General features: G+C 38.3%; 1 pseudogene; it reads right to left on the bottom strand.

Annotated features, from left to right (window-relative positions):
- Positions 1–21394, bottom strand: part of LOC139021077 (serine/threonine-protein phosphatase with EF-hands 1-like) — a 68293-nt pseudogene extending 46899 nt beyond the window's left edge.
- Between the last annotated feature and the right edge of the window lie 954 nt (positions 21395–22348).

Below are 22348 nucleotides of genomic sequence, written 5' to 3'. Positions count from 1 at the left end.
CTCTGTTTCACTAATGCTTGAAAAACACCTATTTACTTATTTGTTTATTTGAAAAACATCTGTGCATTTCGGATTTCAGAATTTATATATATTTGTTTATTTAGGCTGATGGGTTTTAGGATCCTAATAAGGATGAACTTTCTAGGTATAGTAGGTGTCTTAAAGAGAGAGTGGGTTGCAGGAAGTAGTAAGCTCTCTGCTACTGCAGATGTTCAAGCAGAGACTGAAGATCATTTGTTGGGATAATTGTAAATGGAATTCAAGTAACAGTGACCATTGAGCTAGAATAAATGACCTTGAAAATCTCTATACTCTTGGGAGTCAGTGAATCCATGATTTTTCAATTTGTCTAAATATTAGGATAGTTATTTATGAACTAGAGGCCCAGTGCACAAAATCTGTGCACGGGTGCGGTCCCTAGGCCTGGCCGGTGATTGAAGTGTGAGTGTCTAGTGTGGAAGGGCAGGTCTCAGATGACCTCTGGGCCCTGGGCAGCACCTGGACCTCTGGGACCCCACATGCCCCCCTCTGCCTGAATCACAGCACCCAAGTTCCCAAGCGGAGATGTAGTGAGTGCAGCCAGACACCGCAGGCTGGGGTGCAGTGTGGGCCTCTGGGCTGCCCAACGGTGTCACACAGAAGCCAAGCAGGCAGCACACTCTTCCCCGGCCAGTGCGCTCTCTCCCGGCCAGCCTCGCAGACCAGCTCCTGCGCAAAGCCCACGGGGAGCCTGACTGGTCCCTGTGGTCTTGGCGGCTGCGGCCCCACTCACCTGGAAGACGCCATGTGTGTGCCCGCGGGTGCGGGGCGGGCTCCTCACCTGAGCTCGGGTGGCAGGGCGGGGGCTTTCCCTGGTGCGTCCCAGGGGACGGTAGCAGGGGAAGTGAAAGCGAGCTTGGCGGACACCCTGCATTCTCCCTGCACCTCTGTCCCTGTCATCCCCGCCCCCAGGTAGCTGGCAAGAGGTTGCAGCATGTTGCTGACACTTGCCATGTTCTGCGCCACTCCTGGTGGTCAGCACATGTCATAGCGAGAGGTCAAACTCCCAGTCTCCCAGTCGAATGACCGCCCAAGGGGGCAATTTGCATATTAGGCTTTTATTATATAGGATGATCTATTTTTAAGGCCTCTTTCTTTAATAACAGGCAGGCTTAACGTATTGGGCCAATGGGTTGGACACTTATGTCATGTCGCTTCCCCACCTGTGATTCAACATGTTAATTCCCTCTGGCAAGGTTGCTCCCAGTGGAATCCTTTAGGGTACTTTTTCTGCCTCTGACACATTTCACCCTTTCGCTATTTTAGGAACACACTTCTAAATCATACAAGGTTTTGCTGACACAAGGGCCATAACACCTTGCCCAGAGGAATTCTCCACAAATGGAATAAATTAAGAGAGAAAGCCTGTGAAATGTGTATCAGTGCAGCTCAGCTGCTCTTCCCCAAGTTCAGCACTGCCTGAGGCTGAGGATTCCTGACACTCAGGACCAAAGATGCTCTTCATATCTGAAGTTAGTTACATCAGAAGTGCTGATACCTCAAGCAGCCTGGGCCTGGAGATGCTGGTCTGGTAGCCAGCCCATGTCTGTCAGCAAGTTACCTTCACCAGCTACTCACATCACCCATAACTTTTATTTCAACATCATGTTGCTGTTCAGAGTGGCTAAGGAGCACCCTAACTTGAGTTAATTATTCCACTTTGCTTAGAAACAGTCTCCTAGACCCATCATAATAAGCCCAAAATAACAACATTGAAAAGAACTTTGATTGATATAAATCCTGGGGCCTGAAAGGTACCAAAAGTTGGATACACTTTTTATCCCAACAACTTTACTTCTTGCTAAGGAAATAATGAGATGTTCAAGCATGCCTTATTGCAGCACTTTATAATATCCAAAATCTGGAACTCTCCTCAATGTCCTCAAATATGAGACCATGTTCTATATTTAAGAAACATGTTGTAGAAAAAGATTTAGAGTGTAGAGATGTTTATGATACACTACTCAGTAAAAGAACCAGGCTACCAAATAATTAACATTTTGTTGTTGTTAAAAATAGGCATGTATTTTTAAAGATTGTGTTTGACATAGATCGAATAATAATAATTAATATTTATTGAGTAAATACTAGATGTAAGGCACTACCCAAATTGCTTTACATGTATTAACTTAACGCCTAACAAAACTCTTCCAGGTACCATTACTGTCCCCATTTTACAAATGAGAAAACTGAGGCACAGATAGCTTAGATATCTTCCTATGGCTACTAGGTAGAAGTAGGATTTAATTGGGTAAACCTTTGCTTAAAAGCCTGAGCTGTTAACCACAACACCGTTTCCAACAGACTAAAAAAGACAACATCAGAAAGCTAAATGTAAAACTAGAAGCAGGGTTACAGAGATACTATGCTACTGGCCTTGAAGATGAAGGGAATTGGGGGTAGGGTGGGGGAGGGATGCCCAAGCCAAGGAATGAGAGCAGCTTCTAGAACAGCCGTGGGCAAACTACGGCCCGAGGGCCGGATCCGGTCCGTTTGAAATGAATAAAACTAAAAAAAAAAAAAAAAGACCGTACCCTTTTATGTAATGATGTTTACTTTGAATTTATATTAGTTCACACAAACACTCCATCCATGCTTTTGTTCCGGCCCTCCGGTCCAGTTTAAGAACCCATTGTGGCCCTCGAGTCAAAAAGTTTGCCCACCCCTGTTCTAGAAGCTAGAAAAGGCAAAGAAAATGACCCCCTCTAAATCTCCTCTAGATCTCCAGGAGGATCTAACCCTGCCTACTTCTTGGTTTTTAGCCCAGTGAGACCCACTTCAGACTTCTGACCTCCAGAACTGTAATATAATAAATTTGTGTTGTTTTAAGCCACTCAATTTATAGTACTTTATTACAGCAGCAATAGAGATCCAATCTAGAGGATGATTCCCATTTTATAGATGCGGAGTGACAGGAAGAAGCTTGCCAGGATTTGCACAGTAGCAGCTGGGAGCCCAACCCTGGTAATCAGATTCCAGAACTCATGTTCCTAACCACTGCTGTACTGCCTATGAGAAAAGGATGCCTGGCGGTGACTGTCCTACCACCTGTGCTGATGTGACAAAAGGGAAGTTGGTAAGCTACGGAGAGACAGTGACTCCAGAGGGAAACAAACACTCATGTACACTCCTGGACCTTTGTCACATGAAACTTTTAAACCCTGCTGAGAACTTCGAGCCTGCAGTAAAAGTTTATCATCCAGACAATTTTAAATTCCTAATTACTTACCTTTGCCAATGGATGTTTTTTGTTATTTATTTAAATTTTATAATCACTTTATGGTTTATAAAATGTATTACATTTGTTACTTACTTGATTCTCACGATCATCTTGTGTGATAGATAAAGTAGATGGCACTGAAGCTCAGAAAGCTAGTTTTGCAGCTAAGCCCATACAACTAATAAGGGTCAAAGCAGGAATTCTAGGATTTCATTTCTTTTTTAAAATATATATATATTTTTATTGATTTTAGAGAGGAAGGGAGAGGGAGAGAGAGAGAGAAACATCAGTGATGAAAGAGAATCATTGATTGGCTGCTTCCTGCATGCCTTCCACTGGGGATTTAGCAGGCAACATGGGCATGTGACCTCCTGGTTCATAGGTCGATGCTCAACCACTGAGCCACACTGGTTGGGTTATGGTTTTATTTCAAATCTAGAACTATATGCAATATATACAATACATCTTGGTGTTGATATTGATAGATTCTGTTCATAGCTATACATCTGTTTTTTCATTTATATTGAGGACAAACTCCTCCTTTTAGAAAATTGTTACTCAGAGAGTCTGATAATGATACATGAGAGACTTAAGAGCATATCTGTCACTTTCAGTTACAATCCCTACACAATACATCTTAACATCAAAGACAAAAACCAATTTTTCTGTTGGCTTTTATTTGTCATTTTCTAGTGAGTTATTCATTATCTTCAACCATTAGTCTGTGGCTATTGTTTAAAGTCACTGTGCTTAAAATAACACTCAAAACTATCTTATACAGCTGGGTCAAAATCAGTTTTGTGTGTCTATGACAGGCAAACCTAGAGGACTGTGAAAAGAAAATTCTGGTTAGATGTAAGTTTTTTGTGTTTGAAGATCTATCCTATGGATATTAAAATGTCAATGACGGGGGAATCTTAGTAGTATCATAGCTTGCTCACACATTGGAAATAGTCATAAAAACATTGATCATAAAATAACTCTGGGCCTGCATCAGCTAATTAATTAATATATTAAAAATCTACAAGGGGCTTGCATTGCCAGGAACTGTGTAATAGGTATAAGATAATCCAAAAGTGAATTAGACTTAGTTTCCACCCTCAAAAAGCTCACAGAATTCCAGTGGAATACTGAACCATAAAACATAAACCTCAAGGCAATTGAGTCCTAAAGGAGACTTAAGTCTTTTGCAGGTAGAAAGTAGGCTAAGAATAAAGGTGGTACTGTACAAGGCAAAGAATTTTCAGGAGTTTCAAATGGAGGCAAATAAAGTGTGTGTGTGTGTGTGTGTGTGTGTGTGTGTGTGTGTGTGTGTGTGAAAGAGAGAGAGAGAGAGAGAGAGAGAGAGAGAGAGAAAGAGAGAGAGAGAGAGAGAGAGAGAGTGAGAGAGAGATGTTGTATGGCCAGGGTAGGGGGTGTGGGTGTGTTCAAGTAGGTAATATGAATCATTGAAATATTTTAAGGAGAAACAGGTAAAATCATTAGAAAAATTTAAATGTGTCACCTTGGTTGCTATGTGGAGGCCTACCTGAGGATCAGTAATTAAGATTCATGGCTGTAGTTACAGTGAGTAAGGCTAAGGGTTTGGACTAAGATAATGGAAGTGAGAATAGAGGGAAAGGCGTGGAATTGTGGGATCTCTTAGAAATGAAAGCCATGGGCATTTTTAAATGAATGGAGACAATATTGAAGGAATTATTTTTAATTTTGTTATTTTTTCTGAAAAGATAATCTATTTGGTGCCCAAATGGTTTTGATTTTATTTAGTCATTCATGCAATAAGCATTTGTTGAGTAGCTACCTAAAAAAAATCACCCAATGTTTTAAGCATGTGGGACTGTGTATTTTATATATTATTTGGTCTTGATCCTTAAGAAACTTATAGTGTAGGGGAACTTATTTAGGACCTGGAAATATTGTTTTATTCTTTAAAAAATATATGTGTGTTCATTTCAGAGAGGAAGGGAGAGGGAGAGAGATAGAAACATCAATGATGAGAGAAAAGCATTAATTGTCTGCCTCCTGCATGCTCCCCACAGGAGATCGAGCTTGCAACCTGAGCATGTGCATTACCTGGAATCAGACCATGACCTCCTGGTCATCAGTGATGCTCCACCACTGAGCCACGCCAGCTGGGCTTGTTTTATTCTTAAGTCATGCTCTCTTCTGGGATTTGCAAGTAGAGCAAGTGACACGGAACCTATGGGTGGTGGTCCCTTGTAGGCTGTGCCCTAGAGCCTCTTCTATCCACAGAATGGACTAGAGTTTCTGCATCTTTATCCTCTGGACCTTCCTTGGTTCCTATTTCCAAAGCTGATTTTCCAGCCTTTTCTTGATTACGTGAGTCCCTAGAAATCCTTTGAAAACATTCCTTATCTCTATATATAAAAGGCTAAGTGTCCATCTAATCAGTAGTTATGATGTGCACTGACCACCAGGGGGAAGACACTCAATGCAGGAGCTGCCATGATGTGCACTGGCCACTTAAAAAAACAACACTGCGGACCTGCCATTTCCCCCAAGTGGGACACAGGCCCCACCACTACCCTGGAGCAACACCCCCCAAATCGCAGCTAATGCTGCCAAGACCTCATGGCGCAAAATGCGGCCCACAGCTCAGTCCTGGAAATGGTGGCTGTGGGCGCCAGGTAATGATGTCATGTAGCAACGCCCAGCTTCCTCTCCCTAGCGACTAGCCTCCTTGGAGTTTCTTCATCTCAGGAACCTGACTTGCTTTATAGCCAGGTGCAAACATTTTGCAGTTTAACCAAATGTTTGTGAAGATTTTTCCCATGCCTCATCTCATTTGATTCTCACAGAAGTCCTGGAGTAGATAGATAGGAGACTCAGTAGAATCCTATTTTCTTTTCATTAGCAAGAAAACGGAGATTTAGAAAGTTTAGAATCTTGACCCGACCGAAAAGAAGTAAGAAATGGTGGAACTTGAAAATGAGTTCAGGTTTCCTCTGACATTTCTATTATAGAGAAAGGGCGAATAGCGATATTAAAATATCTCTTATATGTGCCGAAACCGGTTTGGCTCAGTGGATAGAGCGTCGGCCTGCGGACTGAAGGGTCCCAGGTTCGATTCCGGTCAAGGGCATGTACCTGGGTTGTGGGCACATCCCCAGTGGGAGATGTGCAGGAGGCAGCTGATCGATGTTTCTCTCTCATCGATGTTTCTAACTCTCTATCTCTCTCCCTTCCTCTCTGTAAAAAATCAATAAAATATATTTTAAAAAAAATCTCTTATAATTAATTTCTTTTCAATGTGCATGAATCCGTGCACCAGAACACTAGTTTCTTATATTAGTCAAAATCAGTTTCATTGGCATGTCTTCCACATGTGCTCATATTTCCAATTTCTTGTGTATCTTTGTTTTTTCCCTTCTACATTTATGGAAATTTTCAAGTTTGTCTTTTCTATCATTGATTCCATTTTCTGAAGTATCAATTCTGCTCTTAATTGCTTCCAATGTTGATTCTAATTTCTCTGTTGCACTTTGCTCCTTCCATCTCCTTTTTTATTGTAATCTCATCACCATTGTTTTTCGTTTTAGACTGGTTTCTTCATCTGGATATTTTTTCTTCTTCCACAGGGAATTTACCTTTCTTCATACAATTAATTTATCAAAACATTTTATTTGGATCAAATACCAAATATTTTCTGACCACAGAAATAATGCCTTATTTCCTTGATTAAGGCAAAGCTGTTATTTAATTCCTTAAGTCAGTTGCATTATTAGGGAGAAAGCCCAGGATGCTGGAAATGATGCTTTGAAGATTATATCACAATGGAATTCAAATACATTTCTTCTCACTGTCCACATCAAAATGTCAAGGCTTCAGAATAAATAAAAAGAAAAGAAAGAAAAATAAAACAAAACCAATCATAGACACCCCTCGATCTGTGGCTTTCAGTTTGGGGTCTTTAATATTTTCCCTCCCATTGTATATGAAGTCTACTTCCCTGAGATTCACAGGACATTTCTTCCATAAACAAGGCTTATCACAGCGCATTTTAATGCCTGCCTGGCCATGTTCAGACATACATCATAGTATTTCAATGGACTAGAAAGACTTCTTTACATTGTCACTAGATGAAACTCGTCTCTGTTTTGAACCATCATTTTACTAATGCTGATAGGTTTTTTTGTTTTTCTTTGCCGTCCACCGAAGATGTTTTGGCTCACACCCAATTCTCATTTCCTTAGAATTTCTATCATTTTCTACAGAATGGGAGAAACTCTACTTTGCCTCTTTCGTTAAACAATGAGTATCTCTTCCTATTTTTCTTTTTGTCATCCTTCTGATTGTCATTTTAGAGGCTGAGAATAGGCTGAATGTAAGAGATTGTATAGACTTGCTCTTTTACATTTCGTTGAAGGAGGGAGAAATGAGGCAGAAAAAACTTATGTAGTGTTGTGTGATTACTCCTTATATGCTTTGTATGTCCACCTGCCTATGACTTTCCACTTGGATAGCTCACAGGATCCTCAGACACATATGTGCAAAACTATGTTCATCTCCCCCAACTCTGAACCCAACCTGAAGCCTGCTCTCTCTCTGCTGGCCCTGAATTCAGGAAATACCACCACTGTTCACCACCCAGAAAACCTGGCACTCACCCTTGACACCTCCACTCGGAAACTTCTCTTTACCAACTGAAGTATATCTGCTGAATATCTCTCTTAAATCTCAAATTCGTCACAGTTATCCATGTTTACTGCTACAACCCTACCCTTTGCTTATGGTATTTCTTTCCTGGAGTACAACCTCTTAAGAATTATCTCCATAAGGAACTTTCGGTGGCAAATAATAGAAAACAGCTTAAACAAGAAAGGACTTTTATTGACTTATATAATCAAAAAGGCCAGAGTTAGGATTGGCTTTGGGCAAGACTTGATTGAGAATGTCAACAGTATTCCCCCCTAATTCTGGTTTCTTTCCATTTCTCCTAGCTACTTTCCGCTATATTATCTTCCTGCTCAAAAAAAAAAAAAAAAATCATCCTGTCAAATAAGGGGACTATGAGGGGATCCTAGGTCCTCACAATTCTTTGCTCATGATCTTCATAAAGAGAAAACATTTCTACTAGCAGGTTCCGTAGAATAGTGACAAAGCCTCTTAAAAAAGACCCTCATACATCTAATTTACCAAGTTTGGGTCATATCAATCACTGTAGTCAGAGTGATGGGTTTTGCTGATTGGGGACTGACTCTTAGAGTTAGAGGTAGAGAATCCCATTCAAACTACAAGGCTAAGAATGTCACAGGGGACATAACTTGGAGGAATTTTGGGGACTTGTAAACTGGGAAGGAAAGTCAGGAGCAGCACACAGGACTTATCCCTATACCACGTTCACTTTTCCTTCCTCCAGTCTTTTCTTCACAATGTAGACAGTTCAATCTTTAAAAAGAGAAATTGTGTTGTGCCACTCCATTATTTAAAGCCATTTTTTGGCTTCCCTTTGCTCCTTGGGTAAAGATAATAATTCTTAAGACACCTTTCAAGTTCCTGGTGATGTGACCTGCCTACTCCTCCAGCTTCATCTGTTGCCACTCTCTGTTCTCAGTCACTGTCCTCTCACAGAGCTGACTCTTGTTCATTCTCTTGGATTTACAGGGCTTTGTCCTGTTTCAGAGCCTTCAAATAGGTTGTGCCATCTACCTAGAATGATCTTACCTACACTCTTTACCCGGACAACTCCTGTTCACCTGTGCTTCTCTGTTATAGTCCTTTTCACTATTTAAAATAAGTTCTAATGAGAGCGTCCCCTTAATGCTTATCTTTCCAAATAGGTGATTTGTACCATGAAGGAAGGTAAAAGCAGGGCCTTTACTTTGGAAAAAACTACTGTGTCCCTGGTATCTAGTATAGTTCTCCAGTCTTGTTTAGTAAAGACAACCACCACTTCCACTTGAAATAAAACTTCTTGTTGGGTATCAGCAGCTGTTGCCCCTTCTGCCTCTATTTGTTCATTTGTTAGATGGGACAGCAATACCCAACTTATTCTTCACTTTGAGTGAGAATCTTGGCTTTAAAGACCTTAAGTGTCCTCATAGATAACCTGGGGAAAAGGTATTTGCCTCTTAGGATGTTATGAAATTAAATTAGCTAAAGTATTTATAAATGCCTAGGATACTTGGTACAGTCTGACAAATATTTACTAACTTAAAATTAGAATCTGTTTTTAGAGAACTTTCCGTCAGGTGTCTAGCACTGAATTAACTTCTTCCCTGGAAAATAGCTGAATGACTCTTGGAAAGTTATTTTGCCCTTTACCTTTATAAATATTTGTGGAAAGCTTGGGATATGTAGCATTTTCCCAGGCTACTTAAGGACAAGTGAGGAAGAGCATATTGAAGACAGAAGAGATAATGCTACAGAGCTGCCAGTCTTGTTTGCACTTCACCCCAACTTGACATTAAGATACTCATTTTGCATTAAAATTGTTTTCTATTATTAAAAACTGAATCTCATTATATACCAACCTCCAAGGTCTTCATGAAGGATTCGAGTCCTTTGCTCATGTTTTAATTTTTTAGGTTGTACCTATGCTTGGCTGGGTTTATTCCTCAGATGTGCTTTGTGAAAGGCACTATTATAAAAAATAATTATTTTTATCTGAATTATAATTTTAAGAATGGCTTTCTTAATATATTTCTAAATATTCATTAAGGTGAATCCTATGTTAGGAGTGGCTAACATAGGCACTTTAGTATTCATTATGTTAGTTCATCATTTTAAAACTTACCTTTTTTTTGTGTTAAAAACAATGCATGGCTTTTGCTACTGAAAATTTGGAAAATATAGATAAGGAAAATAAGCATTTGTACTCTTATCACTCAAACATATAACCATTATTGACATTTTGATATTCTACACATACACCCACATGCATATGTGGACACACACACAGACACATACATGGACACTATTTCAGATAATTAAAAGAAAGTTAAAATATTCATCCAGTTTTTTAATGTGTTCCACTGAACAATAAATTGTGGTCTTGATTAACTCTTTTATCAGTTCCTGTAGTTTTACCACTGATTTTCTTGCATTTATCAGATCTATCACATAAATATATTTTGATGTCATTTTTGCAAATATTTATATTGCTGTTTTTGTTTTCCATCATAATTGTGTTGACTTTCCAGAACAATTATAATTAATTGTGATAAATAAGTCTGTCATATTCTTGACTTCAGTGGAATTGTGTGTAACTATATGTATGCTGTGTATGTGTATGTGTGTGTATGTGTGTTGCATGTGTATGTTAGAATTGATGGTATTATATGAAAGGTGTCCTGATAGTCAGAGATTGGTTGGTGGGGTGGGATAAGTAACTATCAATAAAGATTAGGGGACTGAATAAATTTAGAACAAATTGGTCCAGTTTTGGGGAGTTAAGAAAGGATTCAAGACAATGGAAAATCAAAGCTCACTCCCCACTGCTCTTTCTGAGACAGTAGCAGCTGGTAGAAATTCCCTTACACACCATATTTTGGAGAGGAAAAGGTGAGCTGAGACGCAGAAAGCACACACACCATTTAGAATCTCTTTTGCTGACTTGGAGCAACAACACTGAGAGCAGCCCCGAATCCACACAGCAGCTACTAAATTAAGCAAAGGCTGGCAGTCGGGCAGGGTGTTGGCACCCAGCAGAAAGTCAGGGAGGGAGACTAGTGAGGGCCAAACCAGGGAACTGGTGCACTGGCAGGCTAAGCACAAATCTCTTAAGAGAAAACTGGCCTGTGTCACAGCTGTGCAACCAAACACTAGGAAGAAATGACACGTGAAGCTTCCTTGCTACAGCTGCCATTGGTTCACTGAAGTGTGAGGAGAAGCTATATAAAGCAGCATTCAGCCTAAGGTGTAAGAAATTCCAGCATCCACTGGGGCAGTGAGGGAAAACCTGGGCCTTGGCAGACCTCTTCTAATTCCGGTGTGAGCAGATAAAAGGAAACCAATAGGGGATTCTTCAAAAATAGGTGAAGTCATTAAAAATTCAGAAGAAGCACAAACTTTCTGATAAAGATTTGCTACAGGATTTATAAATTATTTTGATAGCATCTGTTTATAGGATTAACTAGATTTGTAGTTTCTCATCAACTCTATCATGCAAGGTCAAAGACAGTGTAATGAGACAACCTGTTGAAATGAACACAAGAGCTTTTTGAAAGACATGAAGAAATAAAGACCTGAATTCGAATTTAAATGAAAAACATAACTTCAGGTTTAAAATCAGAATTAGGAGTTTACAAGACAAGAGAGATTTTAGAAAATTATACATGTGGAAGACAATTTTAAAATGCTGTGTTAGAATCTAAAAAAAGGAAATGAAACTATAAAGATGATAGGAAAATGATGGGAATGGAAACAGAAATTAGAAATATAAAGGCCATTTAGAGAGATCAGGACAAAAGGAAAATACATTGCTTAACATTTTTTTTTTCTCACTGGAAAATCACCTGAGTTTGCAGGTCAAAAGGATTTGCAGAGTCTGAAATGAAAATCCTGGTAAGAGAAATACATTTCATGGCTAAAGGAAAAATCAATAGCGAGGGCCATGCCACCTGGAGTTCCTTTTTTACACACAGATCAATAACATTTGGAAGTGGTTCTGATGGGGCTTAGAGAGTAACAGGATCATACCAGATAGAAAGCCAGCAGGGATCAGGCTTTCACTTGACGTGCTTCTCACTAATAAGATGGAATCCCCCCCAAAATGATGGGAGTAATGTCAGGGAGAAAGAGCCCGTCAATCATCCTGAGTGCAAGAAACAGAGAATCAAATACAGAAAGGCAGCTATGGTTTCTCATCAAAGAAGTGATTAACCAAAGACCACTGCTGCCATCCCCACAGTCCCAGATCCCTTCCTCAGGCTGCTAGGTTAGGGAACTTTTCTTCATTTTAGGATTTAAGGGAGAAATTTATCACATAAATTTCTCATTCAGATCATTCAGATCATTTTGGGATACATAACAGGTTAAAGTTATCCTCATTCAAGGATAATAATGCCAATACAGAACAGAATGGAATCAGACAGAATTGTAAATTATTCTGAAAAGTAAAGTAAGAAAAATAAAATAGAGGCAGAAAATATACTTTTGAGAAAAATTTTCAGCAAGAAACAGAAATGCACCTACACTGTGTTAAAAGTTAAAAAAAAACACAACTTTTGCCATGCTGGTGTGGCTCAGTGGTTGAATGTCAACCCATGAACCAGGCGGTCACAGTTCCATTCCCAGTCAAGGCACATGCCTAGGTTTTTGGCTCAATCCCCAGTAGGGGGTGTGCAGGAGGTGGCCGATCAATGTTTTGCTCTCGTCATTGATGTTTCTATCTCTATCCCTCTCCTTTCCTCTCTCTGAAATAAATAAAAACATATTTAAAATTTTCTAAAGAAAACAAGAACTTTTGTAACAAGAGTTAATTAATGGGATGTTAGAAAAGCAGCGGAGTTAAAAATGGAGCCATCTCAGTAAAGCACAGAATGTAGGGAAATGTCCCAAACACATGTTAAAATGTCATTAAAGAAGTGCACATTAAAACAGCAAGGTATTACTGCATGTCTACTAGAATGACTATAATCCAAAAGATTGGTGATATCAAAAGTGGCAAGAATATGGAGAAAATGCAACCCTTACACATTGTGGAAATAAAAAGTGCTATAACCATTCTGGAAAACAGTGTAGCAGTTTTACAAATTTTTGGATTTTTTTTTTTAGTTTTATTGGTAAATCGTTGACATACATCACTGTATAAACTTAAGGTGTACAGCATGATGGTTTGATTTATTTACTAGGAAGTGATTACCACACATCCATTATCTCATATAGATACAATAAAAAGAAAAGAAAAACATTCTCTGTGTAATGAGAATTCTTAGAATCTACTCTCTTTAACAACTTTCCTATGTGTCATACAACAGTGTTAACTACGGAGGTCAAGAGGTACAGACTCTAGTTAACTCTGCCCTATGATGTATAGCTGATTCTTAAAACTTTAACCATACAGAGTGGGGCAAAAATAGGTTGACAGTTTTGAGTACAGAAAACACAGTTTATTTTTGTATTATTATTTATTAGTATTCTCCATAAGAAGAACTATAAAACAACTTTGCCCCACCCTGTATTTATAATACTTAGCACAGCATTCAGTATATGGTTTAGTCACAGTAAAAGTTTTTTGAATGACTAACCAAAATATATATTCTAACCATGATTATTTCTAAGAGGTAGTAATAATTTCTTCATAATAATTTAAATTTTTCTAATTTTTCCTTAATTGACATTAAATTACTATTTGATATTAAAATTATAAACAAATGAAAAAATATCAATGGATCTGAATCCAAGTGAATTTTGCCTACATGACTTTTGGGGAATTTCTTTGAATTACTTTGTTTTTATTGCAACTGAAAAAAGTAAGCTTAATAATCTGCCTAGAAACAAGAAGAAAATTTTTGATAGGTTGTTAGGTGACTGAATCATATACAAAAACCCAGTTTTATTTCTGCGATTAAATGACATAACTTGTAGTTAAATTTCTGAAGGTACTGTGAGGTCATGCTAATTGGCCTTTTAACAATTTGTTGCTTATTAAATATTTAATAAGACTCTAGTGAGCAGGGCTATGGTAGCATATGAGTAGCTTCCAGACTTTGTAAAGTTGAAGAGTTCAAGGTGATCCTCTATGACCATGATCCCCCAGCGAGTCAATACTGTAAATAAGCAGAATATAAAGGAGTTGCCACTGACAAACCATGGAAGGCATACAGGAAATGTACTGCAGTACAACAGTTTTGTGTTTTACTAATATCATTGCTTACAGGTAAATTAGTTTTTAATTTCATTATAAAATACCATTATTAACCAGCAGGTTCTCAAAGCTATTTATTCATTTGCTTAGTCTGTTTGTTTTTATACAGCATCTAATCTCTGACTTTTCTTAATGACTGTTGATGTTGCTGTAAACTGGATCACTTAATCATTGGATGGTGTAAATGGAAAATCACTCTCTGTGCTGCATTTCATCTTGCAATTACATAACTCTACAGGCTCTTATAGGGCAAATGAGAAAGCCAAAGGGAGGAGGATTATCAAGCATATATTTTGAGTATGAAAGAAGCCCTTCAATTTGTTGCAATGTATAGTATTCTTTTACAAAATGTTTTTATTGATTTTAGAGAGAGAGAGCAAAGGAGAGGGAGAGGGAGTTAGAAACATCAATGACGAGAGAGAATCAGCAATCGGCTGCCTCCTGCATGCCCCTTATTGGGTCTCCAGCCCGTAACCCGCGCATGTGCCGTGACCTCCTGGTTCATGGGTTGACGCTCAACCACTGAGCCACACTGACAAGGATGTACTAGCATCGTGTTCTTTGAATTACTCATTGCATAAACTATACTGAACCTTCTGCTTATACCAGCATGATAACAATGAATTTTACTATGTCATCTTTGGTTTTAATGTTATTTTGAATCCTTCTCTGTTATGGAATAGGATTAATAGAATAGACTGTCATTATGAATTATTTGTTTACATATGCACTCATGTAGATATATATTTGTAATAGCATCACTGCTTTATCTCCATGTCATACCTGGGTACATTTGACTCATGCTGTAGCATCAGGAAAAAGTATGGAATCAAATGACTATTTTCATCCAGTCTACCATTTGCTGGTCATGGGTACATCAACCCACCCTTCATTCTAGATCCCCAAGAAGGGATTTGATTAGCATCCAATGTACAGTGAAAAAAGTCAAGGAAACGAAAAATCACTGTTGACAAACATGTTGTCTGGGCAGACTGCTTCTCATTTGATGATGAAAACAACCACCACCACCACCACCTCAGCAACATCTGCCACGACAACAAAGGCCAATGGAAACGTTACAGAGCCAGGGACAGGAAGGAAGGACGTGGCCTGCCTTGGAGGCTGAGGCTAAACACTGTGTGTGTGTAAATCATGAAGCTAAAAATTATGTATATGTGTGCATGTGTATAGTTTTAGAAAATTATTTGTTAATAAGAGTTACTGCTATTTTGGAAAAGGAAAAACTAGAGAAATAGAAGCAGAAGCAATAATAGAGACATATAACAGCAGACAAGTTTCCTGAAAGGAATCTATAAAAATAAAAAAGAATTAAAAAGTATAAAGAGAAAAATCACACAGATATTTACTGGCAAAATATGTTCAGATGAACAGAAAATTTTTAATGCATATAACATGTACCTGAAAAGGAATAAAAATCTGGCTGGCTCAGAATCTCAGGAGTGATAAATGCTAGAGAACAATGGGGCACTGATTTCAAATTTCTGTGAGGAGACTTTTGGAGCTCACCAATTTAATACCTATTTAAGGTAGATTTCATGTGTAAATGGAAGAGAAACACATTTTCATATATGCAAAGCATGGAGAAACGCTTAAAATTATTGAATGTTTTATTCCCATGTCCCAAGAATGAGCAAAACATATGGTTATAAAAGAATTGTGGTTATGTGAACCTAGTGAAACATAGGATTAAGCCAAATATTTATAGTAAAATGAGGTGTTTTTTTTTGGTTTTGTTTGTTTTTTAAACCTCACCTGAGGAGTGAGGACATTTTTTCCATTGATTTTTAGAGAGAGGGTAAAAGGGAGGTAGGAGGAGGAGGAAGAGGAGGAGGGGAGGGAGAGAAAGAGAGAGGGGGGAGAGAGGGGGGAGAGAGAGAGAGAGTGAGAGGAGAGACAGAAACATTGATGTGAGAGAGATACATCGATTGATTGCCTTCTGCAGGTGCCACGACTAGGGTTGGGGATTGAACCTGCAACCCAGGTATGTGCCCTTCAAAGGGATTGAACCCTTAACTCTCTGGTGTGCAGGCTGACGCTCTAACCATTGAGAAACACCGGCCAGGGCGTAAAATGAGTTTTAAATTAAATGAAAATTTCAAAAAAATTTTTGAAGAATATATGTAATCTTATAATTTTATGAACAATAATTTGGACCTAAGATGCCAGGAAAGTTGGAGGTATATGTGATGAAAAGCATTCCATATGTTTTTAAACACACACACACACATACACACACACACATACACTGTTCTTACATATTTAGTTCTTATATATTCAGTTGCTATTTAGGAATAATAGGCAGTCAGCACACATACACTGGCTGCCCTGTGTCATTATCCAATTTGTTTATAGCTGGTAACTTTTCTGATTAGACAGAGTGAACATTCTGATTGACTGTACCATACCAGGTGTTAAATGTTTTAAATATCATCCAAGTTGAATGAATGAGTGGATAAATGAATTATTAGAGTTGCTATCCCTTCATCTTCACCCTATATTCTTCAGGGTGTTTTCATCTCACATTTAAGAGTCTCTGAGCAAGGTGTATATCTTACTTACACTAAATAAAATTATGCCTCTCCTTTCTTCACATAGAGTATAATCAGCCATTTTTATGCAGCTGCCTGACCAAGTCTGAGGACAACATTAATGTTGCCTTTGTTTTTTGTTTTTTTTTGACAATATAAAGATTTTTTAGTTCTCTACCCATACTCTATATAATAGTGGATGATCATCTGCAACTATGGCTATTATTTCTGAGTCTATTCTTAATTTTTGTCTGTGGGCATACTGGGTTCCTTGGTCACTACTTAATTCTTTCCATGTCATGCCTGTTAGGTGTCCTTAAGAAGTGGATATATACCTCACTTCTTAATTTACTCCCTCCCCAATAGAGATACATCTAATACTAAGATTAGAAGGGCTCATGGGCGTTATGTTGTCCTTTAAAAAGTGACTAGGATGGCAGTGATTCAATAGTGGTATTTAATTATGCTTAATTGAGGCAAAGCTTCGACTAATGTCCAGACCTCCTGTTCCATTTTCAGGACCTTTTAATCAGGTCAGTTCATTTTGGGGCAAACATATGCTTCCCTGTATTACTAACGTGTGCTGCATTTCTAGCCCAAAGCTTAGCATTTTGGTGCCTTAGCTTGCAGTCCAGAAATCTAAATTTCAATCCTTGACACCATCTGCATAGCCAGTCTTTCACCTCCCATAGCCTACTTTCTTTGTGAAACTCCCAAATGTTAGTTGGAAGAAGCAGTGACAACACCACCTGTGCCCCTCAGATTCCTGATCCAGACTCTCCAGTCCCAGAAGATGTTTCCTGGAGACTACTTTATTGTGTAATTTATTTAATTAATTAATTAAAACTTAGTGAGCAGCTATTGTGTGCCAGGCAATGTGCTAGTTGCTTCTCTCCCAGCTGAACTGTAGCTGAACCGATTATGAATTTATGAGAGTATTTCTCTTGCAATATGCAAACAAGTAAGTTGCCTTTCCCCCTGCTAAGAGTATTTCTGGCTTGCTTTCCTCCTAAAATTCTAGAGATACACTTAAGCTACCTTAGAATAAAATTTCATTTTATTTTTTAAAGCTTCTCCTTTTTTCTTTTTAAGGTAAGCACGTTGTGTTCATTTAGACACATTAGAAAATTCAGGTAAGCAAAAAAGACAAAAATTGTATAGTGCATGCTTTAAAAGGATCTGGGAGAAAGTACTCTGACTTTCTGGGACTTGAGACTTGAGGCAGGGAGGGGAAGAGGCTAGAGAAGATACTTTGCTTTGTTCACTTCTGTATGGCTTGAATTTTTATGATCATATATTGTTTTTATAATTAAAGAAAAGATCTAAATATACAATATGAAACAAAAACATCAAGGTCACCTAGAATTGGCAGTCTTTTCCCTTCGGGGACACATGGGAAGGAAACTTAAGGAACTAAACTATACTTGCATTTAATTGTTAGGATTTTATTAGATTCAGAATGTGGTTTGTAATCTATTGATGCTCTCTGGATCTGACCTTGAGGAGGCTATTGATAGACAATTCTGAAGGATGCTGGTATGGGTTGAATTGTGTTTCCCCCAAAATATTTGTTGGAGTCCTGACCCCCCGTACCTCAGTATGTGACCTTATTTGGAGATAGGGCCTTTACAGAAGTAATCAAGTTAAAATGAGGTCATTAAGGTGGGCCCTAATCCAACATGACTTATGTTCTTATGAAAAGGGGAAATTTGGGTACAGAGACAACACAAAGGGAAAACACCATGTAAAGACGAAGGCAGAGATCAGGGCGATAATCTACCAGCCAAGTAACAACAAAGATTATCAGCCAACCACCTGGAAGAGATCTTTTTCTAGTGCCCTCAGAGGGAGCATGGCCCTGCTGACACCTTGATCTCAGGCTTCTGTGAGATAATAAATTTCTGTTGTTTAAGCCACTCAGCTTGTGGTACTTTATTATAACAGCCCTAGCAAACTAATACAGATGCTAAATTGTAAGGAATATTTCAGATGTTTAGTAAATTGGCCTTTAGTAGAAATCTGATCTTTGAAGTTTAGCAAATGTAATTGCCTGAATCAGGTGTTCAAAATATATAATTCTTAAAAAGGCCATTTTTCTCAGCATTTGCACATACATATTTATGAATAAAAGTTTCTAATATTGTAAAAATTTTATGGCCACAATGTAATTAAATGAAATAGAAATTCTTATGTTGATGTTTATTTTTCTGTAGGTCAAAAGATCTATTGGGGCCTTAGCTGGTTTGGGTCAGTGGGTAGAGCGTCGGCTGTGGACTGAAGGGTCCCTGGTTTAATTCTGGTCAAGGGCACATGCCTGAGTTGTGGCCTCAATCCCCAGGGCAGGCGTGCAGGAGGCAACCGATTAATGATTCTCTCTCATCATTGATGTTTCTATCTCTCTCTCCCTCTCCCTTCCTTTCTGAAATCAATAAAAATATATTTAAAAAAAGAAAGCATGATTAAAAAAAGAAAGAAAGAAAAAGAATCTATTGGGCTCCCAATCAATATACTTAAAGGTTAGATTTTTCTGGGCTTTCGGGTCTCCAGTTCAGGAGCTGGTGGGGAGGTGTCTTTTCTTCTGTGTTTGATGTCTATCAATCACATTGCTTTTGATTTTGGGATTTAGAAATCAATAAAGGGACAAAAGGAAGAATGGAATACCGTATTATTCAGAATTTAGTTTAGAAAACAGGACCCACTCTAGGTATTTCTGCAAGAAGGGGATTTAATACAGATAATTAGGTGCTTTCAAAACCATTAGAAGAGCTGAGGGAATAGAAGGTCAAGGAAGGCCATTGCTAGATTTTAGGTTTACCACCAGCTTTCAGGGAATTAGCAAGTTCTAGGAACATCACAATCCCGCAGCACCAAGTTGGAGATTCATGAGGAAACATGTTAGAAGTACTTGTAAAATCCTGCATATACAAAGGCCCATGTTCACTGTAGCCAGTAAATGATGTTTGACTTTCCTCTCTCCTGTCACTGGACTGATTCTGTGCCAGGTTGTGCTGGGGTCTGGTCCTGCCCTGGCATGGTCTATGACTCAGGGTTCTTGACTTGTGCGAGAAAGATTTCAAGAACGAGTCTTGAGAGTCCAAGTGAGAGCAATAGCAAGTTTTATTCAGGTAGAGACAGGCCAGGACGTGGGTGCCACTGTGAAAGAAGCTAAAGTACACATCTGAGTGGACATGGGCCAGATTGAGAGTGAGTTGCACATGTGGTCAGTCAGTTCTTGGATTTTATGTGTTTCCAAGGGGTTGTTTCTAAGCTTTGGTGCTGTATTCTGACTCCACCTTCTGGTTGGGAGGGTTGTCTTGTTTCTAATATAGTCTGTTCTGAAAGTGTCATGGGATTCATACTCTTATACCTGTGGTGTCAATTTCCATTATAATGATGGTATAATGAGCTTTGGAGTCTGTGGTCAGTTTTTCCTCCATCTTGGATGGATATGGTTTTATCTTATCCTTGTTGTTTTTGCTGTTAACTTCTGGACCACCGAAGGGTTTTCTGCCATAAACTATTTCCCTTTTATCTTGTGGAGGGGGGCTCTGGTGAGAGGACCTAGCGGCTTATCCACCTGTGATGTCAGCTTCTACTTCCTCATTCCACTTGTCAGGATTTCCCCCTAACTTCTTTTTATCCTGCTTCACTACCTTTGAATCATACAGGATGCCTCTCATTTGCATTCTATAATCCAGAACTCTGTTATAGGGATTTTGGGAAATCTAGTTCCCAGGCAGTCATTCCCTGAGATGAAGGTGACAGCATAAAGGGGTGGGGTTCGGTGGGATAAATTATAAATGGACAATCTGCACAGAAGCCTTAACCAATATTAGATAGAGGACCTTTTTTTCTGTCTTGAGTACAACTTTGAACTTTCCCAAAGTGCAGTTCCCATAGTCATTAAAATATATTATAGTTGAATATTTTCATTATAAATACAAAGTATAAGGTCTAAGCCTTGATGCATTTATTAATATGGTCAGGTATTTATTTAATTTATTGTTCAGTTACAGTTTACCTACAATATTATATTAGTTTCAGGTTTACAACATAGTAATTATACATTTATATAACTTCTGAAGTGATAACCCTGATAAGTCTAAGTATCCATCTGAAATCATACACAATTATTTTAATATTTTATTGACTATATTCCCTATGCTGTACTTTATATCCCCGTGACTATTTTTATAACAGGCAATTTGTACTTCTTAATCCATTTCATTTTTTTCACCCCTTTCCCAGATCCCACTCCCATTGTGTTACCATCAATTTGTTCTCTGTATTTATGAGTTGTTCTTGTTTGTTCGTTTCTATTGTTTTTTAGGTTTTATATAAGTGAAATCATATAGTATTTGTCCTTCGCTGTCTGACTTATTTCACTTAGCATAATACCCTCTAGGACCATTTATGTAGTCACAAATGGCAATATTTCATTCTTTTTTATGGCTGAGTAATATTACATTGTATATATGTACCATGTCTTCTTTACCCATTGGCCTACTGACAGACACTTAAGTTGCTTCTGTATCTTGGCTATTATAATAATGCTGCAGTGAGTATAGGTATGCAAAGCACTTTTCAAATTAGTGTTTTGAGTTTCTTCAGATAAATACCCAGAAATGGAATAGCTGGGTCATATGGTAGTTCTATTTTTGAGGAACCTCCATATTGTTTTCCGTAGTGGCTGCTCCAATTTACAATCTCAACAGTGCACAAGAGTTCTTTCTTCTTCACATTGATGGTAGCCATTCTGACAGGTGTGAGGTGATGTCTCATTGTGGTTTTAATTCACATTTCTCTGATGATTAGTGACACTGGGCATCTTTTCATATATCTCTATGTCCTCTTTGGAGAACTGTCTATTCAGGTGCTTTGCCCATTTATTTGGTGTTAAATTGTATGTGTTCCTTTTATATTTGGGATGTTAACCCTTTATCAGATATATCATTAGCAAATATTTTCTCTTCATCAGGAGGTTGTCTCTTCATTTTGTTGATGGTTTTCTTCACTGTGCAAAACTTTTCAGTTTGATGTAGTTCCATTTGCTTATTTTTTTATTTTGTTTTCCTTGCCCAAGTAGACATACCCAAAAAATATTTCTAAGAGTGATGTCAAAGAGTTACTGCCTATGGAAAATGGTTGTTTCATTTTTTTTTGCATGTATCTGCCCAGTTTTCCCAGCACCATTTGTTGAAGAGACTGCCTTTATGCCATTGTATATTCTTGTCTCCTTTGTCATAGATTAATTGACCATGTAGGCATGAATTTGTTTCTGGGCTCTCTATTCTGTTCCATTGATATGATCAGCTATTGAAACATCAATCAAGATGGTGGGCTTCTGCCAAGTTAAGAGAAATACTTAATTGAAGCAACTTGCTCTATATGTTAGAAGAAGTGAGTGATTATAACTCGCTAACATCCTGCTCTATGCTAGCAGCTCTCCCTAGGATGAAATCCTCAAGGCTGAACATACATCATAGCTTCAGTTTTCTGACAGCATCTGCAGAAGACATCATTGCCATAGCAGAACAGTCACTGTAAAATACCCGAGTTAGAAAAGCGAGGGTCCCTCAGTAGAGAAATTAAAGGAAGAAGACAAAGAAGAAGGCATACTACGAATTTTACCCATTTATTGCTTATTTTATTTATCCCCATACATGTAAACTACAAATGTCACAGGTACTTTGTTTTGTTACTTCTTTA

The sequence above is a fragment of the Myotis yumanensis genome, unplaced genomic scaffold (genome assembly GCF_028538775.1).
Source record: "Myotis yumanensis isolate MYYU_CA2020_CCGP unplaced genomic scaffold, mMyoYum1.0.hap1 SCAF_12, whole genome shotgun sequence".
In the NCBI taxonomy this organism is placed as follows: Eukaryota; Metazoa; Chordata; class Mammalia; order Chiroptera; family Vespertilionidae; genus Myotis; species Myotis yumanensis.
The sequence above is the reverse complement of the archived record's forward strand: the minus strand, read 5'-3'. Positions and strand labels throughout refer to the sequence as shown.